We start from the raw sequence: 16,052 nt of genomic DNA, 5'->3' as shown, positions 1-16,052 counted from the left end.
TCATATAGCTCTCTGTAATGGAAATGTCTGATAGGTCCAATGACGAGCAGAGAGTACATACCGTTTTTTTTTCTTCTTCTTCTTTTTATTTTAAAAACTCTCCTCACAGATGGACCTCCAAATGTTTCGGGGGAGGCTCTCTCTCTGCGTTCTCTCTCTCTCTTACATGGCAGCATGGGTATATTTGGAAACTCAACAAACACAAGGACGAGAAACAGTTGCCACCGCTCCCTGTTGCGAGGTGCTGGAAAGGCAAATGAATAACAGGATCATTAGCCTAATGATTGACATGAGGGGCCAGAAAAGACGAGCTTCCTGACCAGGTGTGCTCTGCGTTTGACTTTAGAGATGATCGATTTTGTCAGATTAATCTACATTTCTTAAAACCACCAGTGGTGCAGCGGATTCTGTGTTTTAAGAGAAAAGGTCTCGTGGGGTCTTTCAAATAGGCATGATGAAGATCAGAGAATGATTGCGGAGATAACTTCTTTGTGCAAATGAGGAGCAGTTATTGGAAAATCTCTCCACTGATAGTTTTCTGCTAGGGAGCCAGTGATGAGTGGGCAGTTTCATATGTGCGGGTGTGAGAATATAAAGTCTGCTCCGCTGCATCGCTCTGAAATATTTTGGCAGTATAAGCAAGCGTGCAGCTTAAGTCCAACAATCACTGACCTATGACCTTTTTATGACATTTGTTACATTTATGTTTGTAGACAGAAAGAAAGAAAGAAAGAAAGAAGATAATGAAAAAGTATATAAGCATAGACAAAAATATGTTGGCCATGGGTTTTAAAGGGATAGTTCACCCAAAATTGGAAATTCTGTCATCAATTATCTCTGTCATGAACGTGTGGCACAAACTGACATGGAAGAAAAGAAATTGAATAATGTTGTTATTTTTGTTTTCTTTGTGCACAAAAAGTATGTGAATGTTTATGCTCTGCCTTTCTCACACAGAACAACCTCCTGGACCGCAACCAGTCGTGTTTCAGAAGTGGAAATTCAACCGAGCCTGCCTTGCTCTCAGTTGTTTAAGCCCTAAGACTGGCAAGAGCAGATTCCAAAACTTCTATAATTATCTTTCTGGATCTGTCCACTGCTTTTGACATGGTTAACCACCAGATCCTCCTGTCAACCCTATTGGCTAAGAGAATCTCAGGAACCGCACTCCAGTGGCTTGAGTCTTACCTCTCAGACAGGTCCTTCAAGGTATCTTGGAGAGGTGAGGTGTGCAAGTCGCAACATCTAACTACTGGGGTGCCTCAGGGCTCAGTTCTTGGACCACTTCTCTTCTCTGTCTACATGGCATCACTTGGTTCTGTCATTCAGAAACATGGCTTTTGATATCACTGCTATGCTGATGACACTCAACTCTACCTCTCATTCCATCCTGATGATCCAACGATAGCTGCTCACATCGCAGCTTGTCTAACAGACATTGCAGGATGAAGGATCATCACCTTCAGCTCAACTTTGCCAAGACAGAACTGTTTGTGGTTCCATCAAACCCATCATTTTAACACAATTTCACCATCCAGTTAGGCACATCATCCATAACTCCCTCAAAAACAGCCAGAAACTTTGGAGTTGTGATTGATGATCAGCTGATTTTCTCAGACCACATTGCTAAAACAACCCAGTCCTGCAGATTTGCTTTATTCAACATAAAGAAGATCAGGCCCTTTCTTTCGGAACATGCTTCACAACTCCTTGTTCAAGCTCTTGTTCTATCCAGGCTGGACTATTGCAATGCTCTCTTGGCAGGTCTTCCAACCATCAAACCTTTACAATTAATCCGGAACGCGGACGCAAGACAATTTTTTTATGAGCCGAAAAGAACACACGTCACACCTCTGTTTATCAATTTGCACTAGCTACCTATAGCTGCTCGCATAAAATTCAAGGCATTAATATTTGCCTACAAAACCACCACTGGCTTTGCACCCCTTTACCTAAATTCATTACTTCAGATTTATATGCCCTCTAGAAGCTTGCGTTCTGCAAGTGAATGGCACATCATTGTGCCATCCCAAAGTGGAACAAAATCACTTTTACGGACTTTTACATTAAATGTTCTCTCCTGGTGGAATGACCTGCCCAACTCCGAGCAGCTGAGTCCTTAGACATCTTCAAGAATCGGCTAAACACACATCTCTTCCACATTTACTTCACCCTCTAACTCTAGCACTCTCTATTCTAATTATATTCTTAAAAAAAAAAGGACTTTAAAACTAGCTTGCTCTATTCTTTTTCTATTCTAGCTGTTTTATTTTTATTGATTATATAATAAAAAAAAACTTGCTATGTGTACTGCGTTAGGCTAACTGAGACTTGACATAGCACTTGCATATCATTGCTCTTTTATTGATTTTGATTGATTCCCTTGTCCTCATTTGTCAGTCACTTTGGATAAAAGCGTCTGCTAAGTGTAAATATAAATGTAAGTATTCTCATAGCTTTATAACATTACGGTTGAACCACTGATGTCACATGAACTATTTTAATGATGTTCTTAATACCTTTCTGGGCCTTGAACATGGTAGTTCCATTGCTGTCTATGCAGGGTCAGAAAGCTCTTGGATTTCATCAAAAATATCTTAATTTGTGTTCTGAAGATGAATGAAGGTCTTACGGGTTTGAAACGACACGAGGGTGAGTAATTAATGACAGAATTTTCATTTTAGGGTGAACTATTCCTTTAAGCCCACAGTTATGCATTCCCACAAATCTATCATTTGGGAAATTCAGACGTAAATTTATTTTAATGTAGATGAGAAGTAGTACATAAGTCCAGTTTTTTAAAAAGTGATTCTTAATATTAAACTGCCCAGTTTAATGAACAAATTATGAATTAGGCATTTATATGATTTTTTTTTTCATTTATATGAGTGATTTTTTTTGTGAGTGATTGATTTTCAGTTAAAACTTCCACTTACAAAATTAAATATGCAATTTATTTATTAAAGTTATTTATTAATATATAATATTTATGCACATCTAATAACACAGCACTACAATGTTCTAAATATAAATGTAAATAAACATTTCAACCGCAGCTTGCATTCATTGCAATGAGCCTTTGACACTGCCCTTTGGGGGCGACACAGCTAGATGAGGGCCCAAAATCCAATTTCACATACTTGCTTACATGTCCTCTGATCACATGACATTCATTTAGGCAATCTCTGATCTGCAGGAGATAAGAGAAAGTGACATTGAGAGGGGCACTATATTCAGATTAGTGGTTAATCAGTTCGGGTTTTTCAGTTGCTGAGTCTTAAGTGTCTACTGTACATTCGATCTGAATATTTGGTTTACATCCTTGATTTTAAAGATCACAGTTTTATTGTTTAACGTGCGCCTGCAGTATGGAGCGATACATTAAACATGAGAGGGGTTTGGAAAGATTGGAGCCGTCTTTCATAAAGTGGAATTGCTAAATAGGTTCAAATTCCAGTAGAAGCAATGGGGTGGAAGAGCTGAACTGCTGAGAGGGCCAAGAGGAGCGAGCGAGCCAAAGGCCCGTTTGAGGCACTTTCCCCACTCGTGCCTCATAAATAATGCACCGACGCTCATCTCATTTCCATGCTCGCAGTCACGAGCGGAGTGCTAATAGCTTAACTAATTGCTCTAAACAGGGGCGGTGGTTAATTTGGATGGGGGACTGCATTAGAGGAGCGGCTTTAATGTGTGACGCCACGCTCCCAGCAGCCTCTGATCCACACCGACCTAAGCACTGCTAGACGGCCCTCACTCATTTTAACCCACTGACCCAAGACCCCATTGAATCTTCACAACCCTTCCACCAAACCCAGACTTTCCGGGTGTCAAATCAATTCACAAAGACAAATCAGTAACACCTCCTTCTTTGGCGTCAACATGAAGAGTTCTTGTCAGGTAAGAGATCATAGATTCCCAACGCCGCAGATCGGGTGTAAAAACCAGGTCGTGATCAGTGTCGGAGCAGCTGGAAATAACAGGCCTTGATTGAGAAAGAGACGGAGGCTTGTGAAGTGTGTAATTCAAGGAAGCACATCAGCCATGCTGTTACCCACCCATGGGAAGAGTCTTTGTCAAACACCCGGTGAAACCTGTTCCTCTCCGACTCCGACGGCATGCATTTCATACACAGATGCAGGACAAATAAAAAGCACAGGTTGTTTCGTTTTAACTGGGGATTAAATATTTATCCGGCGTATTTTATTAACAGGCCGAGGCGCTCAGGCGAAGCAGGCGCCACAGCTGTTCTGTCACATTTCTAAATAGCTGTGGGTTGTTTGTTGTATTGTGTGCGGTTTATTTATTTATTAATATTTGTTTGTTCTCATGAACCCATGAGAAGACCATGGAATTCACATCAAAATAAAGAGAGAGCGAGTAAGAACTCCTGACTACATTCAGGTGCCTCATCCATGCCGCTTCTGACTGACTAAAGTGTGTATCCCTGCACATTTTTGAACATTGTCACATCTCCAGCTGACATATTAGCTGTTCGTATTCCCTTTGCATGGTTTTGCTGTCCCAGACTTTGTTTTCTTAAAGGCTTTTGATGCTTTTTATCTCTTTTTTTGGTTTTGCAACAGCAAACGAAGTATAGAACAAGTGCTTTTCGAAGAAATGTGTGTGCTGTAGGATTAATGTGGGTTTTTGTAGCGGCAAGCAGTTTTTTGTGGTTGTTTTGTTTGTGTGCTTAAACATAGGCCGTTATACCAGAGCCAACTAGTACAAGTTTGAAATGTAAGCAAAATAAAAAGGAAATCTTCCAAGCTGCACTAATTCCTGTATTCCTGTAGTAATCAAGTAAATGCTACAATAGCCTCATAAAGTCTGTGTAATGACTATATAATTTACTGAAATAGGCAAACTGACATGAAGCTAATATTCAGTAAGTTACACTGATTATGCTAAATCACTTGACATTTAAGGTAAAACATATATATCAGGTATATCAGGCCATATCTGCAAAAGTTTGGATATCAGCATAAATTCTTATCATTCAGGGCTGGGCAATATGTTGATATATATAATGGAAATAGCACCCATTAATCGATCACTTTTTTTGCAGCTTATTGTGATTCAAATACACACAGAATTGTCAAAAATGCAAAATTAAAAGTCTTATGTCTGAAGTAAGCAGTGAAATAATCAGGAATTGCTTACCTTACTCATTAAATAAAATTACTTGTATTGTAAAATACAATTTTGGTCATATTTCCCACCCCTAAATTGCAATGATAAGAGATGACACAAAATAAGAAAATATTTTATTGAATATATATATTTTATATATATTTATACAACGACTCTTGAATCTCGAATCTGATTGGCTGAGAGGAGTGCGATATTATAGTGATAACAGAGCTCCAACCATTTCACCATTTGTATCACTCCGCTGGCAATATTTCCTACAGCTAGTGTCATGGCAGACGCCGAAATAAATTATAATTTTTTAAATAATACTGTTTTTGTGTCACAAATGTAGGTGAGAATGTAGTTGTTTAGACTTCAAGTATGTGGTTTGTTAATAAAGATATCATCTACTTGAAAATTTGTTATGATGTTTTCGGGGATGTGCGCTCCAGGGCGTCAGTGGCCATTCAGCGCTCATAAACCCACCAAGAGCAGCCTCACCTCAGCCAGATCTTCTGGAATTTACCACTGGCTCTGATGTCTCTAAAGTGGTTAAACATGAGATATAATTCATCATGGGTAAATCTAACGGGTTAGTCTTTGGTCTCATTAATCTATTATTTGTTCCAGAACAAATAGTCTTTGCTAAGGGCAAAATCTCATCAAGTTATATTTTATGTACCTTCAATGCTGTATATCAGAGCGCTGCCTTTGTACTTTTGACTGAATTGCCTAGCAACTTTTATGATGGCTGTTGTTGTTGTTTATTAAACATTTTATTCTTTTAAATACTTTACATAATACAGTGAGCTTTTAAAACAGTAATACAATAATCTTCCAATGAAACAACTCAAAGTTCCTTCATTACTAGTTATAAACAGAGCATGTGAGCGAAGCGGAGCGGTGTGACGCTACATTTTCTGCTCTATGGACGTGCGCTCCACTCAGTCGCTCTAACCGCCCAAGCAAGCGCTCCGTTAATATTCCGCTCACGCTCACCGTAAACCAATTCCCGCTCAGATCCCGCTCCGTTCTGTAAAGAACAGATTTGCGTCTAGATTATAAATTACTGCTGCCTATATCTAGCCTACATTCTGAAGGACTACCTATTGTTTCGGGTCAGTTTTTTTATTTTCATAATATTTTAATAGGCCTAAGTGGTGTAGGCTAATATCTTCTGTACTCTGTCCACCAGATGACTGTGTTCTGGGAGCACATGGCTTGTGTTGTGTTTGTCTGTTGCCATGTGCTCTCTCCTGTCTATTGTCTGGCCCCTCCCATCTTGTTACCTCGTTATTGTTTAAGTTGCTCCACCTGTGTCTCCCTCGTTTGGTTCCTATTTATTCTCCTTGTGTCTGTCATCCTGTGCTGATCCGTCATTTCTCATTGTGTGTGTTTCGTGTCTGCATGTGTGCAGCTTTAGATCTGCCTGTTTGTTTTTCCCCCTCGGGGTGGTTTGTTTTTGTTTCATTTTTATTATTCCAAATAAATAACCATTTCTCCTGCAATTGAGTCCTCGCTTCATCTCCCCGCACGCACGTTGACAGAACGGATCAGCCAACATGGGGACTCAGCGGAGAATGGGCTCACCCCGACTACCGGTCTCTACTCTCTCCAGCCCCCTCTACCAGCGCATGCTCCAGCTGGAGACCCTGAGCTCCCTCCGGCAACGAGGGACCGAGCTGAGGGAGTTTGCTGTGGAGTTTAAGGCTGCAGAGGGGCTGGGCTACAATGACTGCGTTAAAGGACTTATTAAATTATGCCCTTGATGAGCCCATTAGCCCCTGGAGCATGCTAGGGTGCAAGCATGTATCCTTCGAGAGGTTTGTGGAGTTCGTGGCACGTTCTTCAGCTAAGGGGGCTGCAGCGCCTCCCGTGATGGCCAACCAGGCTGCAGTGCCCCCGAAGGTGGCCGACGAAGCTGCCGCGCCCCCAGTGGGGGCCGAAGAGGGGACAGTGCCCCCAGAGGCGGCAGACGAAGCTGCAGTGCCACCCTCTCGGAAACAGAGGAGGGGGAAGAGGAAGAATGGGTCCGCCTCGCCACCCCTAGAGGTGGCCGAAGAGGCTGCAGCGCCCCCGAAGGCGGCCGATGAAGCTGCAGCGCTCCCGGTGGTGGCTGAAGAGGTTGCAGCGCCCCCGGAGGCGGCCGATGAAGCTGCAGCGCCCCCGGAGGCGGCAGACGAAGCTACAGTGCCACCCTCTCAGAAACGGAGGAGGAGGAGGAGGAGGAGGAAGAAGGCTTCTTCCGTCCTTCAAGGCCGGGAGGCCTTCCTAGAGCCTGGTGCCCTGCCGGCGCCGCCCAAGTTCCTCGCCCTACCCAAGCTCAAGCTTCACGCCCTGCCGGCTCCGCCCAAGCTCAAGCTATACGCCCTGTCGGCTCCACTTAAGTTCCGCTCTCTGTCAGCTGTACCCCAGCTGCTTGCCCTGCCGGCTCGCTTCTTGAGGCAGGCTCCACTCTTGCTGCCGGCCCCGCCCTGGCCTCCTGCCCTGCCGGCCGCACCCTGGAACCCTGGTTTACCTCTATCCCCAGGGCCTCTTCCACTACACGGGCCTGGCCCACCCTCCCTCCCCCTGATCCACCTCCATTCTGCCTCCCCCCGGGATTGCTCTTGGTGGAGCGTCTGGAATCCGCTCCTTAAGGGGGGGGTTCTGTCACAGTCTTCAGCGGGTGTGCCGAGGAGGGCCACCAGATGACTGTGTTCTGGGAGCACATGGCTTGTTGTGTTTGTCTGTTGCCATGTGCTCTCTCCTGTCTATTGTCTGGCCCCTCCCATCTTGTTACCTCGTTATTGTTTAAGTTGCTCCACCTGTGTCTCCCTCGTTTGGTTCCTATTTATTCTCCTTGTGTCTGTCATCCTGTGCTGATCCGTCATTTCTCATTGTGTGTGTGTGTGTCTGCATGTGTGCAGCTTTAGATCTGCCTGTCTGTTTTTCCCCCTCGGGGTTGTTTGAGTTTGTTTTTGTTTAATTTTTTATTATTAAAATAAACAACCATTTCTCCTGCAATTGAGTCCTCGCTTCATCTCCCCGCACGCACGTTGACAGCAATAATGATTTTAATAAGTAATTACGAAATATAATAATTCGTTCCACGATTTAGGCCTACTATAGGGAATTAACGAACGAATGAATTAGTGGCAGCTAAGTCTAAACAAGAGAATGAATACTTAATTCGTGACCATACTTTTGACTAAACGAAAAAATTAATTCTTAATTCGTGGCCATAATGTAGTCCTAGCATAAAAGAGAATTAGCCTATTCTAAATTCGTGGCTGTGATTTTGTCTGCATGTCATGATCGGGGCTCCGTACAACCGAATATAACCTTAGCCTACCTGTTTATTCATTTATTATGGTATGTAACTAGCTCACCTTTTGCTGCACCATGTTTGCATACATCTCCGTGCTTTCTGTAATCAATATGAATCTGTACTAACTTTAACAGTCTCCCCGCACTCCCTCTCAGTTTCTTCTCCCTGCTCATTCTTAACTTTTTTTTTTACATTTATGTATAAGACTTGCAAACAATATCTGAACTCCATAACTGCTCTACTATTCTCGATCTCTCCAGATTCTTGATCTCGAACAAGCAAATCGCCAAATGGCATTCTGGGTTGAGCGAGCGGCACTGAGCATATTGAGCGAGCGGAGCGGAATCTTCAGAAAGGCGCTCTGCGCTCTTAAGGAAATATTACCACTCCGCTCCGCTCACATGCTCTGGTTATAAAGTGACATTTTGGAATTAGTAACGGAGGCTTCAGCTCAGCTGTTAAACTGTCAAACCGAGATTTGAATCCATGGCAGAAAGAAGTAGTTCTGCACAAAAGAAGGTTTTTAAAGACACTCCATTGTTGTTTCTTATGTATTTACACACTCCTGCTGTCAAACTGTTGTATAAACGCAATATCACACTCGTATAGCTGTGAGATATGGCTGTATATTGGCACGCTGTGATTACCGACACTTTTTTGCCGTTGAGATGATTGGAAAAAATTTCTCAATTCACCCCTACATTATTACTGTATGTTTAAAAAATGAGAAGAAAGAAAACGAAAATTATTATTGTTGTACTTTAATGCATTTATGTAAAACATGATGAGGATTTAAGCTGATAATGTCCAAAACCCAACTTTGAAACTTACAGCATTTCCAAACTTTTCATCTTTTGTTGACCAGCTTTTATAATGAACTGGTTTTGAGTAATGAGTATTTTGTTGTACATGTAAACAGACACACAGTGACTTTCAGGAATCTATTTTCCAAATTAAAACATGATTTTTACAGCATCCAATTAACAAAAAAAAAGTTAAAATATCAGAACATGCATCAAAAAACTTTTATTTGCCCCCATCTTGTTATCGCTCGTGGTATAACATTTACTATCGCAAGTGTGATAAACCGCTGTGGGCTGAACTAACATAATTATGTGTAACTATCATCAAAAAACAGCACGACATGATGTAGCATAAACTGTAAGGTGGTGCTAGAAAGAGACAGCAACTTTTTAGCAGTACAAACAAGCTGATCTAAGCAGAGGAACATAGACTGTAAAAATTATGACTGGTGTGTTAGTAGCCAACCATTATTTTGGCTTTCACATCCTGCCCGTCTTTGTTAGCATCGCTCCCTTGTGTATGCTAATTGCAGGCCGAGTTTAAATCAATACCTTTGAGGGAAGGAGGCAATGAAATCCATCCAAACTGCCGTGTGCTCACAAAGGCCTCATTAAAGAGTTGAGCTACCATGATTCCTCCCACTCAACACCCCCGCCAGCCTCCCATCCCTTCTCACTCACCGATATTTGTGTTCGGGTCCCATGCGGTGCGTGCTTTTAGAGCGCTCTAGTTCCTGTCATCCATACATTTGGACTTGAGCTGGGATCCCGTATGTTTCACAGGCAGAAAACATTTATCTTGCCTGCCGATAATAAAAGCAACCTGGAAACAAAGTGCATGAGAGCAGATGAGATGAAAAGGGAGGAGTGGGTGTTGGATCTGGTGAGGGGTCAGAAAATAATGGGAGAGTTTGTAAGGGTGAACTGCAGACTTGCTACAGTCCAATTATTGAAATGCTCTCTCTTTCCCTCCTTTGCAGATCTGCTACACACACACACATAATCATGCATGGTTCCTTGCATTAACTGTAAAAGAAAGAGGGTGTGCTAATTAACTTTCTTTTAGGACAGAGAGGGAAAAAGGTGGAAAAGAACATGACAGAATTGGTAAAAAAAGTGAAAATCAAAAATGATTTCAACTTTAAGGGCAACTTTACTAAAATCACACCATTTTTGCACTTGGCATTTCGGTCCATCTTATTCACTAATCACCCGCCATTCAGTTTAACCAGGTGCTAAATGGACAATAGTTGAGTGATGCCGGAAGTAAGCTATAAGCGGAAGTAAGAATAACAAAGTGCAGTAAACGGTAAAACTATTTGCGCAACAAACCAGTGTGTTCACGTTTCCGATAATAAATTAATCTGTAATAAATATAATTTAAAAATATCAGTTTGCGACATCAAGCAGCATAACGGATTGTTTTTGTACAGCTAAAATAACTAGAAGTTGTTGAAAATGGACACATCCAATCCTACATTTAAAAATTAGGTTGAATCGTACCACGCAAATTGTGTTCAGCACTGCACGTATGTGCTCTTGTCTGATTCGTGTATGTGACAATTAACATCATTTTAAAATAAATGCCTTATATTGGATATCTGTAAATACAAATTAACATTTCTAGCTTTGTTTTGTTTTTTGTTTTTTCCAGTTAGCTTGCAAGCGTTCATACCACTAACTGATTAACCTGCTCAGCATGTGCTAACTGATTAACCTGCTGGCTTAGTATATAGGCTACTAAGTTTAATATGCATTCGAAAGTTTCATTACTATTTAATGTATTTTTACATTACTTAGGGTGACCATACGTGCCATTTTCCCAGGACGCTTCCTGGCCAGGATTTCTATATTGCCTAAAATATCTAGGTTTTGGCTTTGTTTGCGTGTGCAGACTGATCGGTGTATGACATCAAAATACCATACAGACGGTTCCTTATGCTTTCAAAATGCTCTCGAGGTATTTTGATGTCATACACCGATCGGTCTGCACACGCAAACAAAGCCAAAACCTAGATATTTTAGGCAATATAGAAATCCTGGCCAGGACGCGTCCTGGGAAAATGGCACGTATGTTCACCCTACATTACTATTTATTTGTTTATTGTTCACAATATATATATATATTTTTTTTTTTGCGGGTACTTCCAAGTTGTTTCCGACTTGAATGCGTGGCTTGAATTATAACAACAAATGCACTATAAAAAGTATGAGTTTCCCAGGTGCACTTGAAGGCTGCAAAGGTGCAAAATCTTTTTTGTTTGTTTGTTTTCTTTTTATAAATAGAGGAGAGGCTTCTGTATCATTAAATAAATCAACAGCCTGTTGGATAATCTTCAACATCTTTGCCATTACACATTTATTTGACATAGATTTTTTAGAGTTTACAGTGAAAAACAGTTTTATAAGAGAAATCACAGACAATTGTGACAGGATTCAGTTTACGGCACTTCTCATTCATTTCCATGGTATCCACAAAGAGTGATTGATTGTCGTACAACTCTTGACAGCAGGTTGATGACATTACACTTTTTCTCCAATGGTCTCGCAGAGGGTGGTATCTCTCCATCTCTTCAACCACATGCCCTAAAAAACCCGCCCTACAAAGTGTCAGCCAACCTGATGGCAGTAACCACAAACCTATACAATGATTGACAGGCAGACAATGTTTCTGACAAACCAAAAAAATAACGTGTGCAACTTTTTTTCTCTCTTTACAGAGCCTAGGGCTGCCACAGAGACAGGTGTGATTTCTCAGGACACCTATTTCAGTGATATCTGTCAGGTAGTTGGGACTTTATGCGTGGTGTTTCCAAAAAAAATAAACCGCTCGCAGCAACTTTAAGAGTGTTGGATTGTATGGTGACACTGTGTGCAACATATAAGCTTGATAGATTTCTTGCTTCACTTTTGTTTGTGCTGGTGTTTTATTGGAATAACACATTAACCTAAACTTTCTTAGTAAAACTTCCATTACAGATGTGTTTATTCTGGTTCATTTCAAAACAAATCACCTAAGAGCACTAACCCAATCAAGACATTTTTAGGATTTGGAGGATTTGAAAGCATCACGCCACACGTTCAACACCAGTTAATTAATCCTACACACCTTTCAAAAGAGGCCATGCTGTTTTCGTTGTTCTGCCAGGAGAAAATCAGAACTTTTTTTGATTCTGCTGTCAGAGCTAATTTGATGTGAGTATTATCGGTATGTAAAACACCCACTCTCTTCAACTGGAACTAATTTATTTGTAAGGTAAATCTATACCGGGATAATAACTCATTATTGCGATGACACCTCTATATGAGAATAGAATTGACCGCTATTCAATATATCCCTTAATTAACCGGCAAACTAAAAGAGCTTAATTAGCGCCGAAAAGATTTTCCAACGACTCGGGGAAAAACACATACAGTAATTACTTGAGGCACTAGTTGTTTTAGAGAAATCTCTGTGTGTGCTATTAATGGAAGACTGCTTTAGATACTATGGGCCTAGATCCTGAGGGACTTGTAAATGAATATTAGAAACTCGAAATCTGCTTTTCTCCCACTTAATATGCCCTTGATAGATGTAAGCGCTCACCGCATAGCATATCTTTCGATCTAGATTGGATCCGCTAGCACGTGCGCACATGGCTGACATAAATGGCAAGTAGCCGTGCGCAATCGAAGGCCTGGGCTCTTTAACTTGTGATGTGCTACCGTCAAAAACGGCCTGTAATTTAGACCTGGCAAATCAAAGTGCCAGGGAACTCGATCAATTTCAAATTGTACATTGGAGTCATTTAGTGCACTGGCAACGGCACTGCAGCCACTGTAACACGGCTCTGGCCAAGTTGCTATAGTAACGGCAGGCAGAGGAGAGGTGGCCTGGCCGGTGTGTGTTGAAGCGAATGTGACTCCCGTGAACTGTCTGATAGCATGCAGGAGCCACGCGTTCACAGAGGATTAGGAGAATGTGTTCACAGGAAATGAACTGAGAGATCTGGGCGAGAAAGAAAAGAGACCGAGATGGCTGGTGGAGGGAGGTGGGAGGATGGAGACAAGGAGAAGATGATTCTGGGAGAGCACACTCCCCTCCCCCGATTCATTGTGACAACCATTTTTTCATCTTTTGTGCCTTATGTTTAGCATTGATCTCTGGAGCACACGAAATGTGTAGCCTCTGTCGATTTCACCAGCAGCTAAAAAAGCAGTTTGTATATACAATGACTTAATAAAAAAAACATTGTCTTATATTAAAATTTTGGATACGATTGTTATGTTCTGCGTCCAATTGGATCTTAATTGGTTTCAATACAGTTCACCAAAAAGAGAGAACGAAAGAGAAAAAACATGAGAACATGATTCTTAAAACTGTATTAAAATGTGAATATTGTAAACAGTATTTTAAATGGTTTCATACATTTTACATTATTTTTATATAGTTTGTTTGCTTATGTATTTTTTGCATGTGTTCTCAACAAGTAAAGCATGGCACTAACAATGCAAAAATCATGCTCTGTAAAAACAATGGTTTTTCAAAGTTGTAAATAAAACAAAGATTATTGGACTACATTTTACAAGAAAATACTATATACGTTTTACTTCTTCAAACGTTCACATTCATTTGAATGTGATACTGTTTCTTTGTAATTATTTGTGAAATTTACTAGCAATTTCTGAGTGAAAACTGTTTCAAAGTAAATTTTTTCAGTGTTGGTTTGATTCCCAGCAAAAATCACATGCATAAACTTGTATGCCTTCAATACGGTGTACATTTCCTCAGACAAAGCATCTGCCAACTTCATGGTAGTTAAGAACTAAAATAAAATACTTTGTGTGTCTGTGTGCCTGCCTTTAATCATGAAATCCGTGGGTCAAAAATGTGTTTCATACTTGATTTTTATTAGATTTTCCTTTTTCTTTATCGTGAACACGCATCATTCAGTGGATACTCACTATTGCCAGCACATTTAGTGTCAGGTTAAACCAGATTGAGGGCGGCCAGTGAATAAAAGCAGGTTTTTAATTTGCTGTTTAGTGAAATTGCCTCAAAGTGTTTGCTCATTGCATCTATGTACAGCCGAGGCCTAACAGAACCTAACAGGGCTAATGCACCCATTCACCTCAGTGAATAACTGGTTCGGCCAGAAATGCTCCGAACAGAGACTGTCTGCGCTGGCCACGCTAATGAAACAAATGGACGGAAATGCCATGTGAAAGGAACTGATGTATGGAGGCTGTTGTTGAGGGGGAGGTTAGTGTTGATCTGATTAGAGACTGGCAGTGATGAAGCAGGGCCAAGTACGGAGCCCTGACTCACTCCAGGGACGGGACAGTGCCACCAGGCTCAATTGGGATCAGGATGCATGGTTCTCCTTCTCGCTATTGGCATCTGCTAGGTGGCGTCCCAGGAAACATTCATCTTAATATTTTCTCTCTTGAGCATTTGTAACATCTTGTCCCTGAATCGTCCAGCAAGACGACTTCCATCCATTGTAAACGCATTAAGCCCCCTCAGGGTTTGACTTCTTTCCTCCGCACCAACAATTTATGTCGAGATAACGTTTTGGATCAATGTGATGAGAGGTCATGACAGAAACGTGAATTCCTCAATTGGGATCAGGATGCATGGTTCTCCTTCTCGCTATTGGCATCTGCTAGGTGGCGTCCCAGGAAACATTCATCTTAATATTTTCTCTCTTGAGCATTTGTAACATCTTGTCCCTGAATCGTCCAGCAAGACGACTTCCATCCATTGTAAACGCATTAAGCCCCCTCAGGGTTTGACTTCTTTCCTCCGCACCAACAATTTATGTTGAGATAACGTTTTGGATCAATGTGATGAGAGGTCATGACAGAAACGTGAATTAATTTATGTCAAGGCCCCGTCCATGCATTCATCAGGGTTAATGCATATTTATGCATACAAGCCGTCGGCCGCAAACAGATAATGGTTAAATTAATCAAAGCAAAAATCTATTGAAAGTGCGTTAAGAGTTATGGCTGGCTTCTGATGACCTTTCTATGTGTTCTTTTTCATACAGAACTGTAATCTACTCAGTTTCAGATGTGACCTTTGAGGACGTTCAGTAAGATTACCCTTTATAAATGCATATGAACAGAAGGTTACGCGCCGGATCGCGGTGTAACAGTAGAATAGGGGAATCTCAGGGCATCAAATACAAGAAAATCAGGAGCAGGCGGTCTGCACGGTCTAAACAAAAGAATGACCTTCTGAGTGGATCTTTCCCTTTGGTCAATTACAGATCAACAAAAGATTATTCAAAGTACAGGAATAAGTTATAAGATTCAAGTGATATAGAAATCGTACTGCTATTTAGGCAAAATACAAATCAGGATGATGTCCTTCTCACTCACTCACACCCATACATTTTTATTTGTCAAGAAACTGTTATCAGTTACAAATGTGGTTATTAATATTATCATTATTTATGAGCAGCGCATCTTACTGAGATTGCATAGCTGCCCGCTTCATGTCAAATAAAAATGTTTTAAAACTGATATTTTATTCAATTTTTTATTGTATTAATTATCATGTGCAAAACCTAAGATATCTATCTATCTATCTATGAAGATACACACTGTTAATACTCAACAGATATTCAGGCATATGCTCTAAATATGATGTAAGGTTACGTGATTCTATTTCAGCTTCTCCACATGATTACTGTACAACGCAGCAGGCAACAGGGACATCTGCTGGTGTCACACTCATATTCCATACAATCATAACAATAGAATAGAATGTAGGCCTACATAAATATTATTTACATGTATATAAATAACAGTGTTTATACAAT

The sequence above is a fragment of the Sinocyclocheilus grahami genome, unplaced genomic scaffold, assembly GCF_001515645.1.
Source record: "Sinocyclocheilus grahami isolate Dianchi unplaced genomic scaffold, SAMN03320097.WGS_v1.1 scaffold188.1, whole genome shotgun sequence".
NCBI lineage: Eukaryota > Metazoa > Chordata > Actinopteri > Cypriniformes > Cyprinidae > Sinocyclocheilus > Sinocyclocheilus grahami.
This window is presented reverse-complemented; position numbering follows the sequence as displayed.